Genomic DNA, 17,528 nt, shown 5'->3' with positions numbered 1-17,528 from the left:
TAGCCGAAGCCAAGGCCAAAAGCATGACCACTTTCCACGTGAGATACTTCAACTCCACGGTCTTAAGTGGCTCAAACCAATGTGATTTTAGGAAATCCAACACAACATTGAGATCCCAAGGTGCCACTGGAGGCACAAAAGGGGGCTGAATATGCAGCACTCCCTTAACAAATGTCTGAACTTCAGGCAGTGAAGCTAGTTCTTTTTGAAAGAAAATAGACAGGGCCGAAATCTGGACTTTTATGGATCCCAATTTTAGGCCCATAGTCACTCCTGACTGTAGGAAGTGCAGAAATCGACCCAGCTGAAATTCCTCTGTTGGGGCCTTCATAGCCTCACACCAAGCAACATATTTTCGCCATATGCGGTGATAATGTATTGCTGTCGCATCCTTCCTAGCTTTTATCAGCGTAGGAATGACTTCAACCGGAATGCCCTTTTCCATCAGGATCCGGCGTTCAACCGCCATGCCGTCAAACACAGCCACGGTAAGTCTTGGAACAGACAGGGCCCCTGCTGTAGCAGGTCCTGTCGGAGCGGCAGAGGCCAAGGGTCCTCTGAGATCATTTCTTGTAGTTCCGGGTACCAATTTCTTTTTGGCCAATCCGGAACGATGAGTATAGTTCTTACTCCTCTCTTTCTTATTATCCTCAGTACCTTTGGTATGAGAGGAAGAGGAGGGAACACATAAACCGACTGGTACACCCACGGTGTCACTAGAGCGTCCACAGCTATCGCCTGAGGGTCCCTTGACCTGGCGCAATATCTTTTTAGCTTTTTGTTGAGGCGGTACGCCATCATGTCCACCTGTGGCCTTTCCCAACGATTTACAATCAGCTGGAAGACTTCTGGATGAAGTCCCCACTCTCCCGGGTGGAGGTCGTGCCTGCTGAGGAAGTCTGCTTCCCAGTTGTCCACTCCCGGAATGAACACTGCTGACAGTGCTATCACGTGATTTTCCGCCCATCGGAGAATCCTTGTGGCTTCTGCCATCGCCATCCTGCTTCTTGTGCCGCCCTGTCGATTTACATGGGCGACTGCCGTGATGTTGTCTGACTGAATCAGAACTGGTTGGTTTTGAAGCAGGGGTTCTGCTTGACTCAGGGCGTTGTAAATGGCCCTTAGTTCCAGAATATTTATGTGTAGGGAAGTTTCCTGACTCGACCATTGTCCTTGGAAGTTTCTTCCCTGGGTGACTGCCCCCTAACCTCGGAGGCTTGCATCCGTGGTCACCAGGACCCAGTCCTGTATGCCGAATCTGCGGCCTTCGAGCAGATGAGCACTCTGCAGCCACCACAGCAGAGACACCCTGGCCCTCGGGGATAGGGTGATCAACCGATGCATCTGGAGATGCGATCCAGACCACTTGTCTAACAGATCCCACTGAAAGATCCTTGCATGGAACCTGCCGAAGGGAATTGCTTCGTAAGAAGCTACCATCTTTCCCAGGACTCGCGTGCAGTGATGCACCGACACCTGCTTTGGTTTCAGGAGGTTCCTGACCAGAGATGATAATTCCTGGGCCTTCTCCTCTGGGAGAAACACCTTCTTCTGTTCTGTGTCCAGAATCATGCCCAAGAACAGCAGACGCGTCGCAGGAATCAGCTGTGACTTTTGGATATTCAGAATCCAGCCGTGCTGATGCAGCACTTCCTGAGATAGTGCTATGCTGACTAGCAACTGCTCTTTGGACCTCGCCTTTATAAGGAGATCGTCCAAGTACGGGATAATTATGACTCCCTTCTTTCGGAGGAGCATCATCATTTCGGCCATTACCTTGGTAAATACCCGCGGTGCCGTGGACAGACCAAACGGCAACGTCTGGAATTGGTAATGACCATCCTGTACCACAAACATGAGGTACTCCTGGTGGGGTGGATACATGGGGACATGCAGGTAAGCATCCTTGATGTCCAATGACACCATAAAATCCCCCTCTTCCAGGCTTGCAATAACCGCCCTGAGCGATTCCATCTTGAACTTGAACTTTTTTATATAAATGTTCAAGGATTTAAAATTTAGAATGGGTCTCACTGAACCGTCCGGTTTCGGTACCACAAACATTGTGGAATAGTAACCCCGTCCCTGTTGAAGGAGGGGTACCTTGATTATCACCTGCTGAAGATACAGCTTGTGAATTGCCGCCAGTACTACCTCCCTTTCTCTGAGAGCAGCAGGCAAGGCTGATTTGAGGTAACGGCGAGGGGGAGTCGCCTCGAACTCCAGCTTGTATCCATGTGATACTACTTGCAAAACCCAGGGATCCACCCGTGAGCGAACCCACTGCTCGCTGAAGTTCCAGAGACGCGCCCCCACCGCACCTGGCTCCGCCTGTGGAGCCCCAGCGTCATGCGGTGGACTTAGAGGAAGCGGGGGAGGATTTTTGATCCTGGGTACTGGCTGTCTGGTGCAGCTTTTTCCCTCTTCCCTTGCCTCTGGGCAGAAAAGAAGCGCCTTTGACCCGCTTGCCTTTCTGGGGCCGAAAGGACTGTACCTGATAATACGGTGCTTTCTTAGGCTGTGAGGGAATCTGAGGTAAAAATGTCGACTTCCCAGCTGTTGCTGTGGAAACGAGGTCCGAGAGACCATCCCCAAACAATTCCTCACCCTCTAAGGCAAAACCTCCATGTGCCTTTTAGAATCCGCATCACCTGTCCACTGCCGAGTCCATAATACTCTCCTGGCAGAAATGGACATTGCATTAATTCTAGATGCCAGCCGACAAATATCCCTCTGTGCATCTCTCATATATAAGACGACGTCTTTAATATGCTCTATGGTTAGCAAAATCGTATCCCTGTCGAGGGTATCAATATTTTCTGACAGGGTATCGGACCAAGCTGCTGCAGCACTACACATCCAAGCTGAAGCAATTGCAGGTCTCAGAATAGTACCCGAGTGTGTATATACAAACTTCAGGATAGCCTCCTGCTTTCTATCTGCAGGCTCCTTTAAGGCGGCCGTATCCTGAGACGGCAGTGCCACCTTTTTTGACAAGCGTGTGAGCGCCTTATCCACCCTCGGGGATGTCTCCCAACATAACCTGTCCTCTGGCGGGAAAGGGTACGCCATCAGTAACTTTTTAGAAATCACTAGTTTCTTATCGGGGGAAGCCCACGCTTCTTCACACACTTCATTCAACTCATCTGATGGGGGAAAAACCACTGGTTGCTTTTTCTCCCCAAACATAATACCCTTTTTAGTGGTACCTGGGTTAATGTCAGAAATGTGCAACACATTTTTCATTGCCGTAATCATGCAACGGATGGCCCTAGTGGAATGTACATTAGTCTCGTCCTCGTCGACACTGGAGTCAGACTCTGTGTCTGCCATCTGAGGTAGCGGGCGTTTTTGAGCCCCTGATGGCCTTTGAGACGCCTGGGCAGGCACTGGCTGAGAAGCCGGCTGTCCCACAGCTGTTATGTCATCGAACCTTTTATGCAAGGAGTTGACACTGTCGTGTAAAACCTTCCACATATCCACCCACTCTGGTGTCGACCCCGCAGGGGGTGACATCACACTTATCGACATCTGCTCCGCCTCCACATAAGCCTCCTCATCAAACATGTCGACACAGCCGTACCGACACACCGCACACACACAGGGAATGCTCTGACTGAGGACAGGACCCCACAAAGTCCTTTGGGGAGACAAAGAGAGAGTATGCCAGCACACACCACAGCGCTATATAATCAGGGATTTACACTAACACAAAGTGATTTTTCCCTATAGCTGCTTTACATATACAGTTTGCGCCTAAATTTAGTGCCCCCCCTCTCTTTTTTACCCTTTGAGCCTGGAAACTGCAGGGGAGAGCCTGGGGAGCCGTCTTCCAGCGGAGCTGTGAAGAGGAAATGGCGCCAGTGTGCTGAGGGAGATAGCCCCGCTCTTATATTTATATTATGGCGGGGGATTTTTGCAGTTTTTTAGACTATATTATGTGCTGTTTGCCAATGTAAGATACTCTAATTGCAGCCCAGGGCGCCCCCCCCCCCCCCCCCAGCGCCCTGCACCCATCAGTGACCGGAGTATGTGGTGTGCATAGGGAGCAATGGCGCACAGCTGCAGTGCTGTGCGCTACCTTAATGAAGACCGGAGTCTTCAGCCGCCGATTTTCAGGATGTTCTTCTTGCTTCTGGCTCTGCAAGGGGGACGGCGGCGCGGCTCCGGGACCGGACGATCGAGGACGGGTCCTGTGTTCGATCCCTCTGGAGCTAATGGTGTCCAGTAGCCTTAGAAGCCCAAGCTAGCTGCAAGCAGGTAGGTTCGCTTCTCTCCCCTTAGTCCCTCGTAGCAGTGAGTCTGTTGCCAGCAGATCTCACTGAAAATAAAAAACCTAACAAATACTTTCTTTACTAGAAGCTCAGGAGAGCCCCTAGTGTGCAACCAGCTCGGGCCGGGCACAGATTCTAACTGAGGTCTGGAGGTGGGGCATAGAGGGAGGAGCCAGTGCACACCAGATATAGTACCTAATCTTTCTTTTAAGAGTGCCCAGTCTCCTGCGGAGCCCGTCTATTCCCCATGGTCCTTACGGAGTACCCAGCATCCACTAGGACGTCAGAGAAAATAGGATTTTGGTACTTACCAGGTAAATCCTTTTCTTTGAATCCATAGGGGGCACTGGAGTACTCTTGGGATATGGACGGCTTCCACAGGAAGTAGGCACTGAATAAATTAATTTTGGGACTATACCTCCCCTCCATATCCCTGAGTACCTCAGTGTTTTTTACTGAGCCGAACAGGAGCGATAGAGAGGTTGACAATTGAGCATTACATATAACATAACGGACAACAATAAAGTTAACCCAACATTACTGACAACTAAACAGTTGACACCATAACTTGTTAATCTGAACCAGTCGGTGAAAGTGTGTTACCATAAGATCTACTGAACCTACCCCAAACCGCTCTGGGTGGGCGTCCTGTGCCCCCTATGGATTCAAAGAAAAGGATTTACCTGGTAAGTACCAAAATCCTATTTTCTTTTTCATCCACTAGGGGTCACTGGAGTACTCTTGGGATGTACCAAAGTCTCCTCCGTGGCGGGAGAGCTGTTTGGCACCTGTAACACTAAACGGCCAAAGCTAGATGCTGATGCCGCAAACGTATCAAACTTGTAGAGGCGCACAAACGTGTGCACCGAAGACCATGTAGCCGCCCGGCAACGCTGTGTCGTAGAAGCTCCACGACTCGCTGACCATGATGTTCTCACAGCACGTGTGGAATGAGCTGTTATCGATGTAGGTGGCTGTAACCTAGCATGAAGGTAAGCCTGACGTATGGTCACTTTAATCCAACTGGATAAGGTCTGCCTAGAAGCTGGCCAACCCATCTTGGCAGCATCATAGAGAGTAAACAACGTATCCGTCTTACAAACGGTCGACGTTCGGGATACATAAATGCGTAATGCGCGTACCACATCCACCTACCAGAGTCTCCTGTTAACATAGGAACTACTATTGGTTGATTGATGTGAAAAGATGACACTACTTTTGGCAGAAAAGCAGAATTTGCTCGGAATTCCGCTCTGTCATCATGAAACCTAAATACGGTGGTTTGCACGACAAAGCACCCAAACTGAAACACGCCTTGCTGACGCTAAGGCTAAAAGAAACATTGTTTCCCCAAGTGAGAAATTTAATATTCACTTGTTGTAAGGGTTCATAAAAAGACTAAGAAATCTAAAAACCAGATTCAAGTCTTATGGCGCAGTAGGTAGAGTGAATGGAGTCTGAACTCTGAGGACACCCTGCCTAAAAGGTGTGAACCGACGGCAATAGGGCCAATCTACTATGAAAATAAATGGACGCCGCCGATATCTGCACCTTTAGTGTGGATAAACTCAGACCTCCATCTAACCCCATCTGTAGAAATAACAAAAGACGGGATAACTTAAAAGATGATGTCGGAAACTTCAGAGCTTCACACCAACCTACATAGGCACGCCAAATTCTGTAATAATGAGCTGCCGTAACCGGCTTCCTAGCTCGTAACATGGTTGGAATAACCGATTCTGGAATGCCCTCTCTTCTTAAGAGGGCTGTCTCAACAGCCACCCCGTCAAACGTGGCTGCGCTAAATCGGGTAAGAGGAATGGACCCTGCTGTAACAGGTCCGAACGTAGTGGGAGCGGCCAAAGACAGACTGCGAGTAGACCGCGGAGATCCGAGAACCAAGCTCTCCGGAGGCCAAAGAGGCGTCACTAGTATAACTGTGACGGACTCTCCTTTGATCCGTTTTAGCCACAGAGGGAGCAGCGGAAACGGTGGAAATAGATACACGAGACTGTATGGCCACGCGATTGAGAGAGCATCCACCGCCACTGCCTTTGGATCTCTCGTTCAGGACACGACCTGGGGCGTTTGATGATTGCGGCGAGATGCCATCAGGTCCACCTGCGGGTAACTCCACTTCTGGAGCAGCATGTGGACACATCTGTACCTCCCGCATTGCCCTCCGGTTTTTCGTTTCTCCTTGTTTGTTGATGTATGCGACTGCTGTCGCATTGTCTGACTGCACCTGAACAGCCTGAGCCTGCAGCCCGTGCACTACTTATAGTAGCGCATTGTAAATTGCCCGGAGTTCCAGGACATTTATAGGCAGCAATCTTTCGTGATCCGCCCAGAGACCATGGAGCTGATAATTTTGAACTACAGCTCCCCAATCTCTGAGACTTGCGTCCGCCGTGAGAATTATCCAATTCCAGGCACCGAACCGTTTCCCTGCGGTTAGATTCTGTACTTTGAGCCACCAGAGTAGAGACTCTCTGGTCCTTGGAGACAACCTCACTTCTGCAGTAAATCTGCAGATGCGAGCCCGACCACTGTGCGAACACATCCAATTGAAAAGGACGAGAGTGAAGTCCTCCGAACTGAAGCGCTTCGAAAGCCGCCACCATTGTCTAATAGGCGAATGCCCAAGTGACCGAGACTGTGCGTGGCTTGAGCACTAATTGTACCAGATGACGAATGACCTGTACTTTCTGTTCGGGTATGTAACTTCTTTGATTTACCGTATTGAGAATCATACTTAGGATTTGAAGTCGTTGAGACGGAATCATCCAGAAATTTGCGTAGACAATGGTAGGAAATCAGATTTTCCTCCCCACTTGGTCTGCGATCTATCTCGTTTGGAATCCGACTCTGCCTGTTAGGAACGTAGCCAAAGTGGACGTTATGCGCTACTAGCGAAGCTAGAACGCAAGAACCAACTGCCAACGTCCAAAGAAGCTGTAGGCAGCAAGAAGTGTAAGGTGGTCTTTATTTAGGGCAAACCTGAACCGGAATGCCCTGCCACTACAGCCTTGTTACCTCAAACCCTTACCAAAGCAGGGCGAAGCAACAGCCCTACTGCTGTGTAGGGTATACTCCGATATGTAGTAAAACCCCCAATAAATGCAATTGTCTCTGATTGGAAATTGTTCAGCCTTCGCTGAGAACCTGACGTACTGGCCTGGTGCTATGAGGGCTGGTGGCAATCGACCGCAACAATCTAACTGAAACTGTCTGTGCAGTCTTTACACAGAGTACTAACCACTATATGATCACGGCAATTTAAACAAGCCAGGTAGGAGACGAACCTACAATCTTGTTATGCATAGTCAGATGCGATATACATTGCGCCACTGGCCCAGATTCGTATTTGTCCGACACACTGTGTGACCGACTTTGCAGCGAAGCTGCTTGTTTGATTATGCATAAATGCATATAGCAGAGGATAGTTTCAATCTGCCTACCTCTGGGTTATGGGCCCAGCATGCATCCATTGCAGTACTCTGCTGCACATGTAAGTGCAAGAGATCATGTACTCTAACCAGTAAGTACACCACGGAAATAACGTGTGTATAAACCTGCATTACCGTGCATGTGGTTACCAGCAATAGTGAATCTTCCTGTAGAGTCATGCTGTACAAAAACAATTAATAAATTAAACTCCTAACAACACCCCGCTCCTCCAGAGTCTAAGTGTTGTAGGGCAGCAACTTCCGAGAAAGAACCAGGAAGTAACATTAAAAGAAAAAAATTGTCCTACTTTTTTTTTTTTTTTTTTTTTTTTTTTTTTAAACACCTGTTAAACCAGGATCTGAACCAGTGTTCATGCAAACACAATGTTCACTGTGGCCGGAAAGCCTAACCACTTGGCTACCGAGCCACCTGTAAAAAACAATAAGCAAAACTGCTGTGGTGTGGCCATGTCTGCAGTGCTCAACAGATAGTGTTAATAAGCACTGAGTGCTGATCAATTATTCTTGCTTACTGCAAAATAGACTTTTAATGTCAGCATATTATATATACATATATACAACAATGTATATTCACACATGTTCAGACTTTAATAAATATATATATATCTATATATATATATATATATATACACACATAGTATCTACAGCACCTTGTATTCCCAGGTGGTCTCCCATCCAGGTACTAACCAGGCCCAACACTGCTTAGCTTCCAAAATCAGTTGAGATTGGGCGTATCCAGTGTGGTGTGGCTGTAGATCCCCTATACACATATCCTGTACACAGGTATAACACATTTTTACAAGTCTGAACTAAATGTGACCTCTCACAGGCTTAAAACCTGAGATGACTGCTGCTTGACCACAGCTTAGTTAATGGGCCCTTCTAGTGGCCGGCGCCGGGAGCGCGCTCTGGAGAGCTATCCTGACTGTAAAACCTATAGTAGGTTTATATTGATAGTGTAAGCCCAAACTGAGCTATTTTTAACAGTTTTAAACTAGCATGTATTAGTATGCAATCTAGTTGGATCACCAGTTTCCCAGATGGTAAAACAGTATGCAACCCTGCTTAGTTTCCAAGCTCAGATGAGTTTGGGCGTATCCAGTGTGGTGTGGCTGTAGATTAAAAATACCTACAGCACCTTGTACTCCCAGGTGGCTAATCAGGCCCAACACTGCTTAGCTTCCAAAATCAGAAGAGATTGGGCGTATCCAGTGTGGTGTGGCCAAGTGATTTAAGCCAAAGCTGCTGCAGGTGAGTGAACTCACACGGCTCCACAGATACTGATTTATAAGCACCATGTGCTTTACAATTGTTATAATATACTTACTTTACAACAAATGAACAAAACCAGTATTTGGCTGCCACAACCATGAATCAGATTTGCAGTGTTTAGGATAATATCATTATAAACAGTTATGATATAAATAATTATGTATATCCATGTTTTAGACATGGCAGGGAAACTGCTTATTAGTAATTGCTGGTGTCTTACTCATGCAGACAGACAATACAACCAAAACAAAAACAAAGACCGACAACTTGCACGACTCAGTAAATAGCACTAAGGTGTCTCTATTATATCTGGCCAAGTGCAGTGCACGCCAGCCATATGCCTGCTCCCAAATTCCCCTTAACACCCCTGCGCCTTCAATGGAGGAGAGATGTAACACAGGAATTTCTGGAAATACAACAGGAAACATGGTTAATCTTGCTTTAACCAGGACTTCATAGCCTTTTGTAAAACATATGCAGCTCTGCTGTATTCCCTTATCAATAAGAGTTTAATCATGAGATTTTATCCAGTGACCCTGACATTTCTGTGTGCAGGGAACATCACTGTGGCAGCAAAGTTACTCACTAGGCTAAGAAACCTGCCTTTTGACTCTCATTTGTGTGTCCCCCCATGCTCCGTATACCGTTCTCTATACACGGAGCCGGGCTATGGTGGAGAGGGAGCCCGAAGCGGCATCGAGGGCCTGGGCCACACACACACACACACACACAGTGTCCCACACAGTGGGGCGGCAGCGTGAGCTGACCGCCCCGTTCAACATACCTGGACCCTGTGGTGAGGGCTATGACGGGCCTTCTCTGTAAGTTCCGTCCAGCCTTTACTGCAGGTTTTAGTCCTGCAGGTGGTAGTGAGGGAGCTCTTTTTTGAGAGGTCCGACACCCACAGCTGCTAAAGCAGCCTTCACTTATCCCGGACCCACCTATTGGAAGGGGGGGAAGGGATGTTGAAAATCGTTGAAAAAAGAAAAAACTTAGAAAAAAAAAATCCAATGAAATGTGGACCTCTGTGGCAGCAAAGCCACAAGCCTACTAACTGTGTCGAGCACAGAAAAAACACTGAGGTACTCAGGGATATGGAGGGGAGGTATAGTCCCAAAATTAATTTATTCAGTGCCTACTTCCTGTGGAAGCCGTCCATATCCCAAGAGTACTCCAGTGACCCCTAGTGGATGAAAAAGAAATTTGATTTCCATTGATAATTTTTGTGTGAGTTTGTTGTCAGCACATTCAACTATGTAAAGAACAAAGTATTTAATAAGAATATTTCATTCATTCAGATCTAGGATGTGTTATTTTAGTGTTCCCTTTATTTTTTTGAGCAGTGTATATAAAATGTTAGCACCAAATCACTTGTGCCCCCCCCCCCCCCCCATTTTGCACAGTTACTTGTACAGCAGTGTGGAGGTCAGGGCCAGCGTCTCTGCAGCTTCTGTGAAGAGGAGATGGCGCTGGTCAGAGCTGTGTATGCTAAGCCCCGCCATCTACATGGCGCGCTTCAGTCTCGCTTAAAAAATCTTTATATACTGGCGGGGGTCCCTTAACTAGTTCCTGGGCACTGTTATATCTTATTGCCAGTGCTGTTTGAGGTCCCCCATGCTGCCCAGGGTGCCCCCCCTGCGCCATGTTATGTGTGGGAGCATGGCACGCTGCGCGGTACCTCAAACGCAGTCACTGAAGTCTTCTGATCTTACATACTCACCCGGCTTCTGTCGTCTGGCTCTGTGAGGGGGTGACGGCGCGGCTCCGTGAACAAGCAGCTAGGCGTACCAAGTGATCGAACCCTCTGGAGCTAATGGTGTCCAGTAGCCTAAGAAGCAGAGGCCTTGAACTCAGAAGAAGTAGGTCTGCTTCTCTCACCTCACTCCCACGATGCAAGGTGCCTGTAGCCAGCAGGTCTCCCTGAAAATAACAAACCTAATAAAAGTCTTTTTCTGAGAAACTCTGGAGAGCTCCTCAGTGTGCATCCAGTCTCACTGGGCACAGAATCTAACTGGAGTCTGGAGGAGGGGCATAGAGGGAGGAGCCATTTCACACCCATTCAAAGTCTTATAGTGTGCCCATGTCTTCTGCGGATCCCGTCTATACCCCATGGTTCTTGAAGCATCCCCAGCATCCTCTAGGACGTATGAGAAATGGATATTACTATATCCAACCTGTACTCCTATGCCCTGGTGGATATAGTGGGGTCCCTGCTCGGTGACAGTGTCCACACCAGCGTCGCAGTACATCTCCCTAGACTGCAATCGGAACGGGATTTATTGATGGGTCCCACCTGGGGGACCCTCTTACCTCCTCCCTTCTGTAGCAGCCACACAGACCAGGAGAGTATCTGCGACCGTGTGCCTAGAGCCGGAGCGTCTCCGCCTTAAGTACACGGGAATAGAGACAGCAGGAGTATGCAACCCCGCTGGGGAGGTGATGGAGCCGCAGCACAGTATGTCACACTGACATATGAAGTGCTGCAGCCCTTGAAGTCTTCTAAAAAGTTTTTCAGGGCTGCCTAGCGCAGCCCCCCTGTTAAGTGACCTGCTTCATGCAGGCACCAACTCTAAAACTGAGTCAGTGCCTGGAAATGGGGTTATAGAGGAGGCCCCACAATGCATTCTGGAACAGTCTAAAGCTTTGGCCTGTTGGTGCCTCTGGACCAAGAGCCATCTCTACACCCCGATGTATTCCCTATGGAACAGTATACCCCACTGCAGAAAAGTAGATTTTTGTCTTACCTGTAAAATCCTTTTTTCTGAAGCCACGGTTGACACAGGGGACAGTGGGTATAGCTAGGCGTTCTGTCCGGGCACCAAGGCGTTAAACTGTGCAAGTGCAGCCTGGGAGGCCCCTCCACCTCTATACCCAGCCTGCATCAGACTAGTCAGTTATTTACTATACAAGCCAGGAACAGGAAGGTAGAAAAACAAACAAAAACACATCCATACAGCCAAAACACATGTAGGGTAACATGTACTTGAACAATATCGCGAGGAGTGAAAGGATGGGCGCCCAGTGTCAACCATGGCTTCAGATAAAAGGATTTAACAGTTAAGACAAAAAAAAATTTCTGTCAGCCAATGGTCTGACACTGAGGACAGTGGGACGTCCTAAAGTTGTCACTTTACGGGCTGGAACTCTCCCAAGCTGCAATGAGGACCAGACGCCCAAAGGCTGCATCAGCTGAGGTGAAGGTGTCGAACCTATAGAACCGAAGGAAGGTATGAGCCGAAGACCATGTCACTGCGCTGAAAAGTTGCTCTGCCGAAGCCCCATTGACCTTGTGGAATGGGCCTTAGCTGGGAAGCCAGTTCCGGCATCAGTTAACAGATAACTCTGCTGAACCGCAACTCACAACCATCTAGCAATGGTCTGCTTGGAGTCTGGCTAGCCTCTCTTATGCTCGTCAAAGTACAAACAGAGAATCTGTTTTGCAAAAGGCACTAGTGCGCTGCACATAAACACGCAAAGCCCTGACCACATCCAATGTGGCCATGGCGGTATTGCCATCCAAGGAATCTAAAGGAGAGAAAGTTGATTTGTATGAAAACTGGAGACTACCTTAGAAGGGTAGTCAAGGCGGGTACGGAGAACAGCCCGATCATGATGGAAAATCAAAAAGGGAGACCTGCGAGACAGACCTCCTCAATCCGAAACACGGCGTGCCGAGACGATGGCAAGCAAAAATACCATTTTCCAGTAAGGCCAGTAAAGATCAATCTCCTCCAAGGGCTCAAATGGGACCTTTTGTAGATTCCGAAGGACCAATGACAAATCCCATGGGTTAACCTGCGGCACATAAGGTGGTTGGATATGAAGAACCCCCTGCAGAAATGTTTGAACAGCGCAATATCGAGCCATGCGCCTCTGGAACAATATGGAAAAAGCAGATACCTGGACCTTGACAGAGGCCAAGCGAAGTCCAGAGTTCAGCCCTGACTGTAGGAAAGCCAAGAGTCTGGACAAGCGATACTGGAGCAAGTCCACGCGACGAGTATTACACCACTTAAAATAATTGCGCCATAAACTATAGTATATCCTAGCAGTGGAAGGTTTCTTAGCAGATATCATAGTGTTGATAACCTCAGGCGAGAAACCGCTTGATCTCAGGACCGACCTCTCAACAGCCAACCCGTCAAAGCCAGACGCTGAAGATCCGGATGCAGACACGGTCCCTGAGACAGCAAGTCTGGCCGTGGAGGGATGGACCATGGAGGAGCTACGGAGCGAGCAAGTAGATCCTCATAACAGACCCTTTTCGGCCAGTGGGGCGCAATCAGAAAAGCTGTCACCATTTCCGATTTGAGCTTCCGAAGTACCCTCAAGACAAGTGCCACATGTGGGAAGAGATACACCACCTAAAACGTACAAGGCACCGCCAAGGCGTCGATGAGGTACGCGCCCGGATCCCCTGTTCAGGCGCCATAAAGGGGAAGCTGGTGGTTGTGTCGTGAAGCAAAAAGATCGTTTTGAGGCAGACCCCAGCGGGTGACCAACATCTTGAAGACCGTGGGATGGAGAGACCACTCACCCAAATGGACATCTTGTTGGCTGAGGAAGTCCGCTTCCCAATTTAACACTCCAGGGATGTAGACTGCGGAAATGGCTGGTAGAAATTTTTCCGCCCATCGCAAGATGTGGCTGACCTCCTTCATGGTTGCAAGACTGTGAGTGCCGCTTTGGTGGTTTATGTAGGCGACTGCTGTTGCATTGTCCGACTAGATCTTTAGTGGACGGTGATATAGCAAGGGTCCCGCTTGAGACAGCACACTGAAGACCGCTCGCAGCACTAGTACATTGATGGAGAGATTGCTCTCCTGAAGAGTCCACCGACCCTGAAACGAACGATCATCCACTACAGCACCCCATCCTCGAAGACTGGCATCTATTGTGAGGATGACACAATCGAGGATGCAGAAGGCACGACCCTTGTTCAAGTGTGACGTGTGTAGCCAACACAGGAGTGATACATGGGTGTCCCTGGAGAGACTACTCTGCTGTGACTTGAGATGCAGCGGAGAGTGATCAGAGTTCCGAAGGAGCTCCAGTTGCATTGTCCTGGAATGAAACTGTGCATACTCCACCATCACAAAGCAAGAGACCATTTCCCCCAGAAATAACACAAAAGCAAACAAACAGGGCTAATACAATATTGTCAACAGATAAAAAAAAAAAAAAAAAAGTTTATTTAATATTTCCCATAAAAATAATGGTAATTAATATTACCCAAAGCTGCCCCTTGTGACAGCGAAACGTGTAAGAACTAAGACCTTGGACCTAAAAAGGACTTGTTGGGTACATCCAGAAAATCCGACAGTGGACCTATAGAGCTGGGGGTGTGCTCTGCGCTCCCTATAGTGTTTACTTGTGTATTTAGGTATCCGAGCAGCCCAGGTTAGAGTAGGAAACTCTTTTCGGTTGTTTCCTTGTTTTGCAATCTCTAGGGGGAGGGACCAACCTTTGGCGCTACTGGTTAATACTCAAAAATTGTAGTTTATTAAAGAGTAAATCGAATGCAGTTTTGTGCAAAAAAAAAAAAAAAAATTTGTTAAGTTATTAAAAATTATTAAAAAAAGTCTTGAATGGTGGTTGGTAATAAAAAAAAATACAGTGAAATTCTGTTATCAATTTGAGGTATGTATAATGTATATATGGGTGTAGTAAATATTAATAAAGAAGGCAATGGGATGTGTCTAAATATGAACTTGTTTAATATGCTAATAATTCGTTAAAAGTGACAATATTAATTTATACCTTTTTACCTGAGCGCGCTCTTTGCGTTATTATCACTAACATACAGTGAGAGTAAAAATGAAATAAAATTAAAAAATTTTTTTGCAATAAAACAAATACTTTATATGCGATTCTAAAAAGTAGTGGAGACCGGTCTCCTGCTCTTTGAGAAAATGGTGACTTGTTATGCAAGAGTTCTGGCAGGACAAACTATGTCTGCAAAGGTCCGTTGTTACTGGGTTCCTGGTGATCCGTAATCCCAGGGTAGAGTAGTCACAGTACTTCGTTTTCAGGTGAAAAAAGTTTTTAGGATCGCTTACGTGTCTTCACCCTGTCCGGGGCTGGGGGATCCGTGTGTGTCCTTCGGTGCTGCAGGTGTCTTTCTCCGTAGCCGCGGTGTGTTACAGGCGCCTGTAACTCCGGTCCTCTTGGTGTTTTCTCGCCGGCGTCTTCCAGGAGGTCGGGATCTCCGGGTTTCAGGACCACGCCCCCTTCTTTCACCTGAAACCCGGAGATCCCGACCTCCTGGAAGACGCCGGCGAGAAAACACCAAGAGGACCGGAGTTACAGGCGCCTGTAACACACCGCGGCTACGGAGAAAGACACCTGCAGCACCGAAGGACACACACGGATCCCCCAGCCCCGGACAGGGTGAAGACACGTAAGCGATCCTAAAAACTTTTTTCACCTGAAAACGAAGTACTGTGACTACTCTACCCTGGGATTACGGATCACCAGGAACCCAGTAACAACGGACCTTTGCAGACATAGTTTGTCCTGCCAGAACTCTTGCATAACAAGTCACCATTTTCTCAAAGAGCAGGAGACCGGTCTCCACTACTTTTTAGAATCGCATATAAAGTATTTGTTTTATTGCAAAAAAATTTTTTAATTTTATTTCATTTTTACTCTCACTGTATGTTAGTGATAACGCAAAGAGCGCGCTCAGGTAAAAATGTATAAATTAATACTGTCACTTTTAACAAATTATTAGCATATTAAACAAGTTCATATTTAGACACATCCCATTGCCTTCTTTATTAATATTTACTACACCCATATATACATTATACATACCTCAAATTGATAACAGAATTTCACTGTATTTTTTTTTTTTATTACCAACCACCATTCAAGACTTTTTTTAATAAATTTTAATAATTTAATTTTTATTTTTTTTTGCACAAAACTACATTCGATTTACTCTTTAATAAACTACCATTTTTGAGTATTAACCAGTAGCGCCAAAGGTTGGTCCCTCCCCCTAGAGTGGACCTATAGAGCCTGGGACTTACTGGTTTGCCATAATTGTGAATCATCTACTTTAACTCTCTCATCTGTGCGCTGGAACCTGTACCATCTGGACCATCGCTAAGGGAAGTGAACTATCTCCAGGATTGTTAACTATTGTGGAATACACAGTCCCACCAGCAAAAGGCCAACTACCATTAAGGTCAACCTACCACTGGATAATATTGTACTGCCCATATACTGCACGTCTAAGTTGATACCAGAGACTGTTTTTGCTTTTTTTTTTTATAAATCGCTCCACTTTTTATTGCTTCTTAAATGTGCAACTGCATTGGATAATATTACCATTATTTTTATGGGAAAGTTTAAAAAAAACTCGATACAGTTGCAAGAAAAAGTATGTGAACCCTTTGGAATTTCCTGGATTTGTGCATAAATTGGTCATAAAATGTGTTCTGATCTTCATCTAAGTCACAACAATATACAAATAGTCTGCGGAAACTAATACCACACAAACAATATGTTCTCATGTTTTTATTGAACACACTATGTAAACATTCACAGTGCAGGGTGGACAAAGTATGTGAACCCTTGGATTTAATAACTGGTTGACCCTCCTTTGGCAGCAATAACCTCAACCAAACTTTCCTATAATTGCATATCAGACCTGCACAACGGTCAGGGGGAATTTTGGACCATTCCTCTTTACAAAACGGTTTCAGTTCAGCAATATTCTTAGGTTGTCTGGTGTGAATCGCTCTCTTGAGGTCATGCCACAGCATCTCAATCGGGTTGAGGTCAGGACTCTGGCTGGGCCATTCCAGAAGGCGTATTTTCTTCTGTTGAAGCCATTCTGTTGTTGATCTACTTCTGTGCTTTGGGTCGTTGTCCTGTTGCATCACCCATCTTCTGTTGAGCTTCAATTGGTGGACAGATGGCCTTAAGTTCTCCTGCAAAATGTCTTGATAAACTTGGGAATTCATTTTTCCATCGATGATGGCAATCTGTTCAGGCCCTGAGGCAGCAAAGCAGCCCCAAACCATGATGCTCCCTCCACCATACTTCACAGTTGGGATGAGGTTTTTAATGTTGGTGTGCTGTGCCTTTTTTTCTCCACACATAGTGTGTTCCTTCCAAACAACTCAACTTTGGTTTCATCTGTCCACAGAATATTTTGCCAGTAGTGCTGTGGAACATTCAGGTGCTCTTTTGCAAACTTCAAACGTGCAGCAATGTTTTTTTTGGACAGCAGTGGCTTCCTCCGTGGTATCCTCCCATGAACTTCATTCTTGTTTAGTGTTTTACGTATGGTAGATTCGTCAACAGATGTTAGCATGTGCCAGAGATTTCTGTAAGTCTTTAGCTGACACTCTAGGATTCTTCTTCACTTCATTGAGCATTCTGCGCTGTGCTCTTGCAGTCATCTTTACAGGACGCCCACTCCTAGGGAGAGTGGGAACAGTGCTGAACTTTCTCTGCTTATAGACAATTTGTCTTACCATGGACTGATGAACATCAAGGC

The 17,528-nt window shown here is 46.9% G+C and overlaps 1 protein-coding gene and 1 non-coding gene across 11 annotated transcripts in view; both read right to left on the bottom strand.

Moving 5' to 3' along the window:
* ADAD1 (adenosine deaminase domain containing 1) overlaps positions 1-17,528 on the bottom strand; it is a 660,856-nt gene that overhangs the window by 552,795 nt on the left and 90,533 nt on the right. The gene's annotated exons all lie outside the window — the stretch shown is intronic.
* On the bottom strand, positions 8,383-8,501 carry LOC134937741 (5S ribosomal RNA). The gene has a single exon (XR_010180579.1). It is a non-coding gene; the product is annotated as a 5S ribosomal RNA (ribosomal RNA).

The sequence above is a fragment of the Pseudophryne corroboree genome, chromosome 1 (assembly GCF_028390025.1).
Source record: "Pseudophryne corroboree isolate aPseCor3 chromosome 1, aPseCor3.hap2, whole genome shotgun sequence".
In the NCBI taxonomy this organism is placed as follows: Eukaryota; Metazoa; Chordata; class Amphibia; order Anura; family Myobatrachidae; genus Pseudophryne; species Pseudophryne corroboree.
The sequence above is the reverse complement of the archived record's forward strand: the minus strand, read 5'-3'. Positions and strand labels throughout refer to the sequence as shown.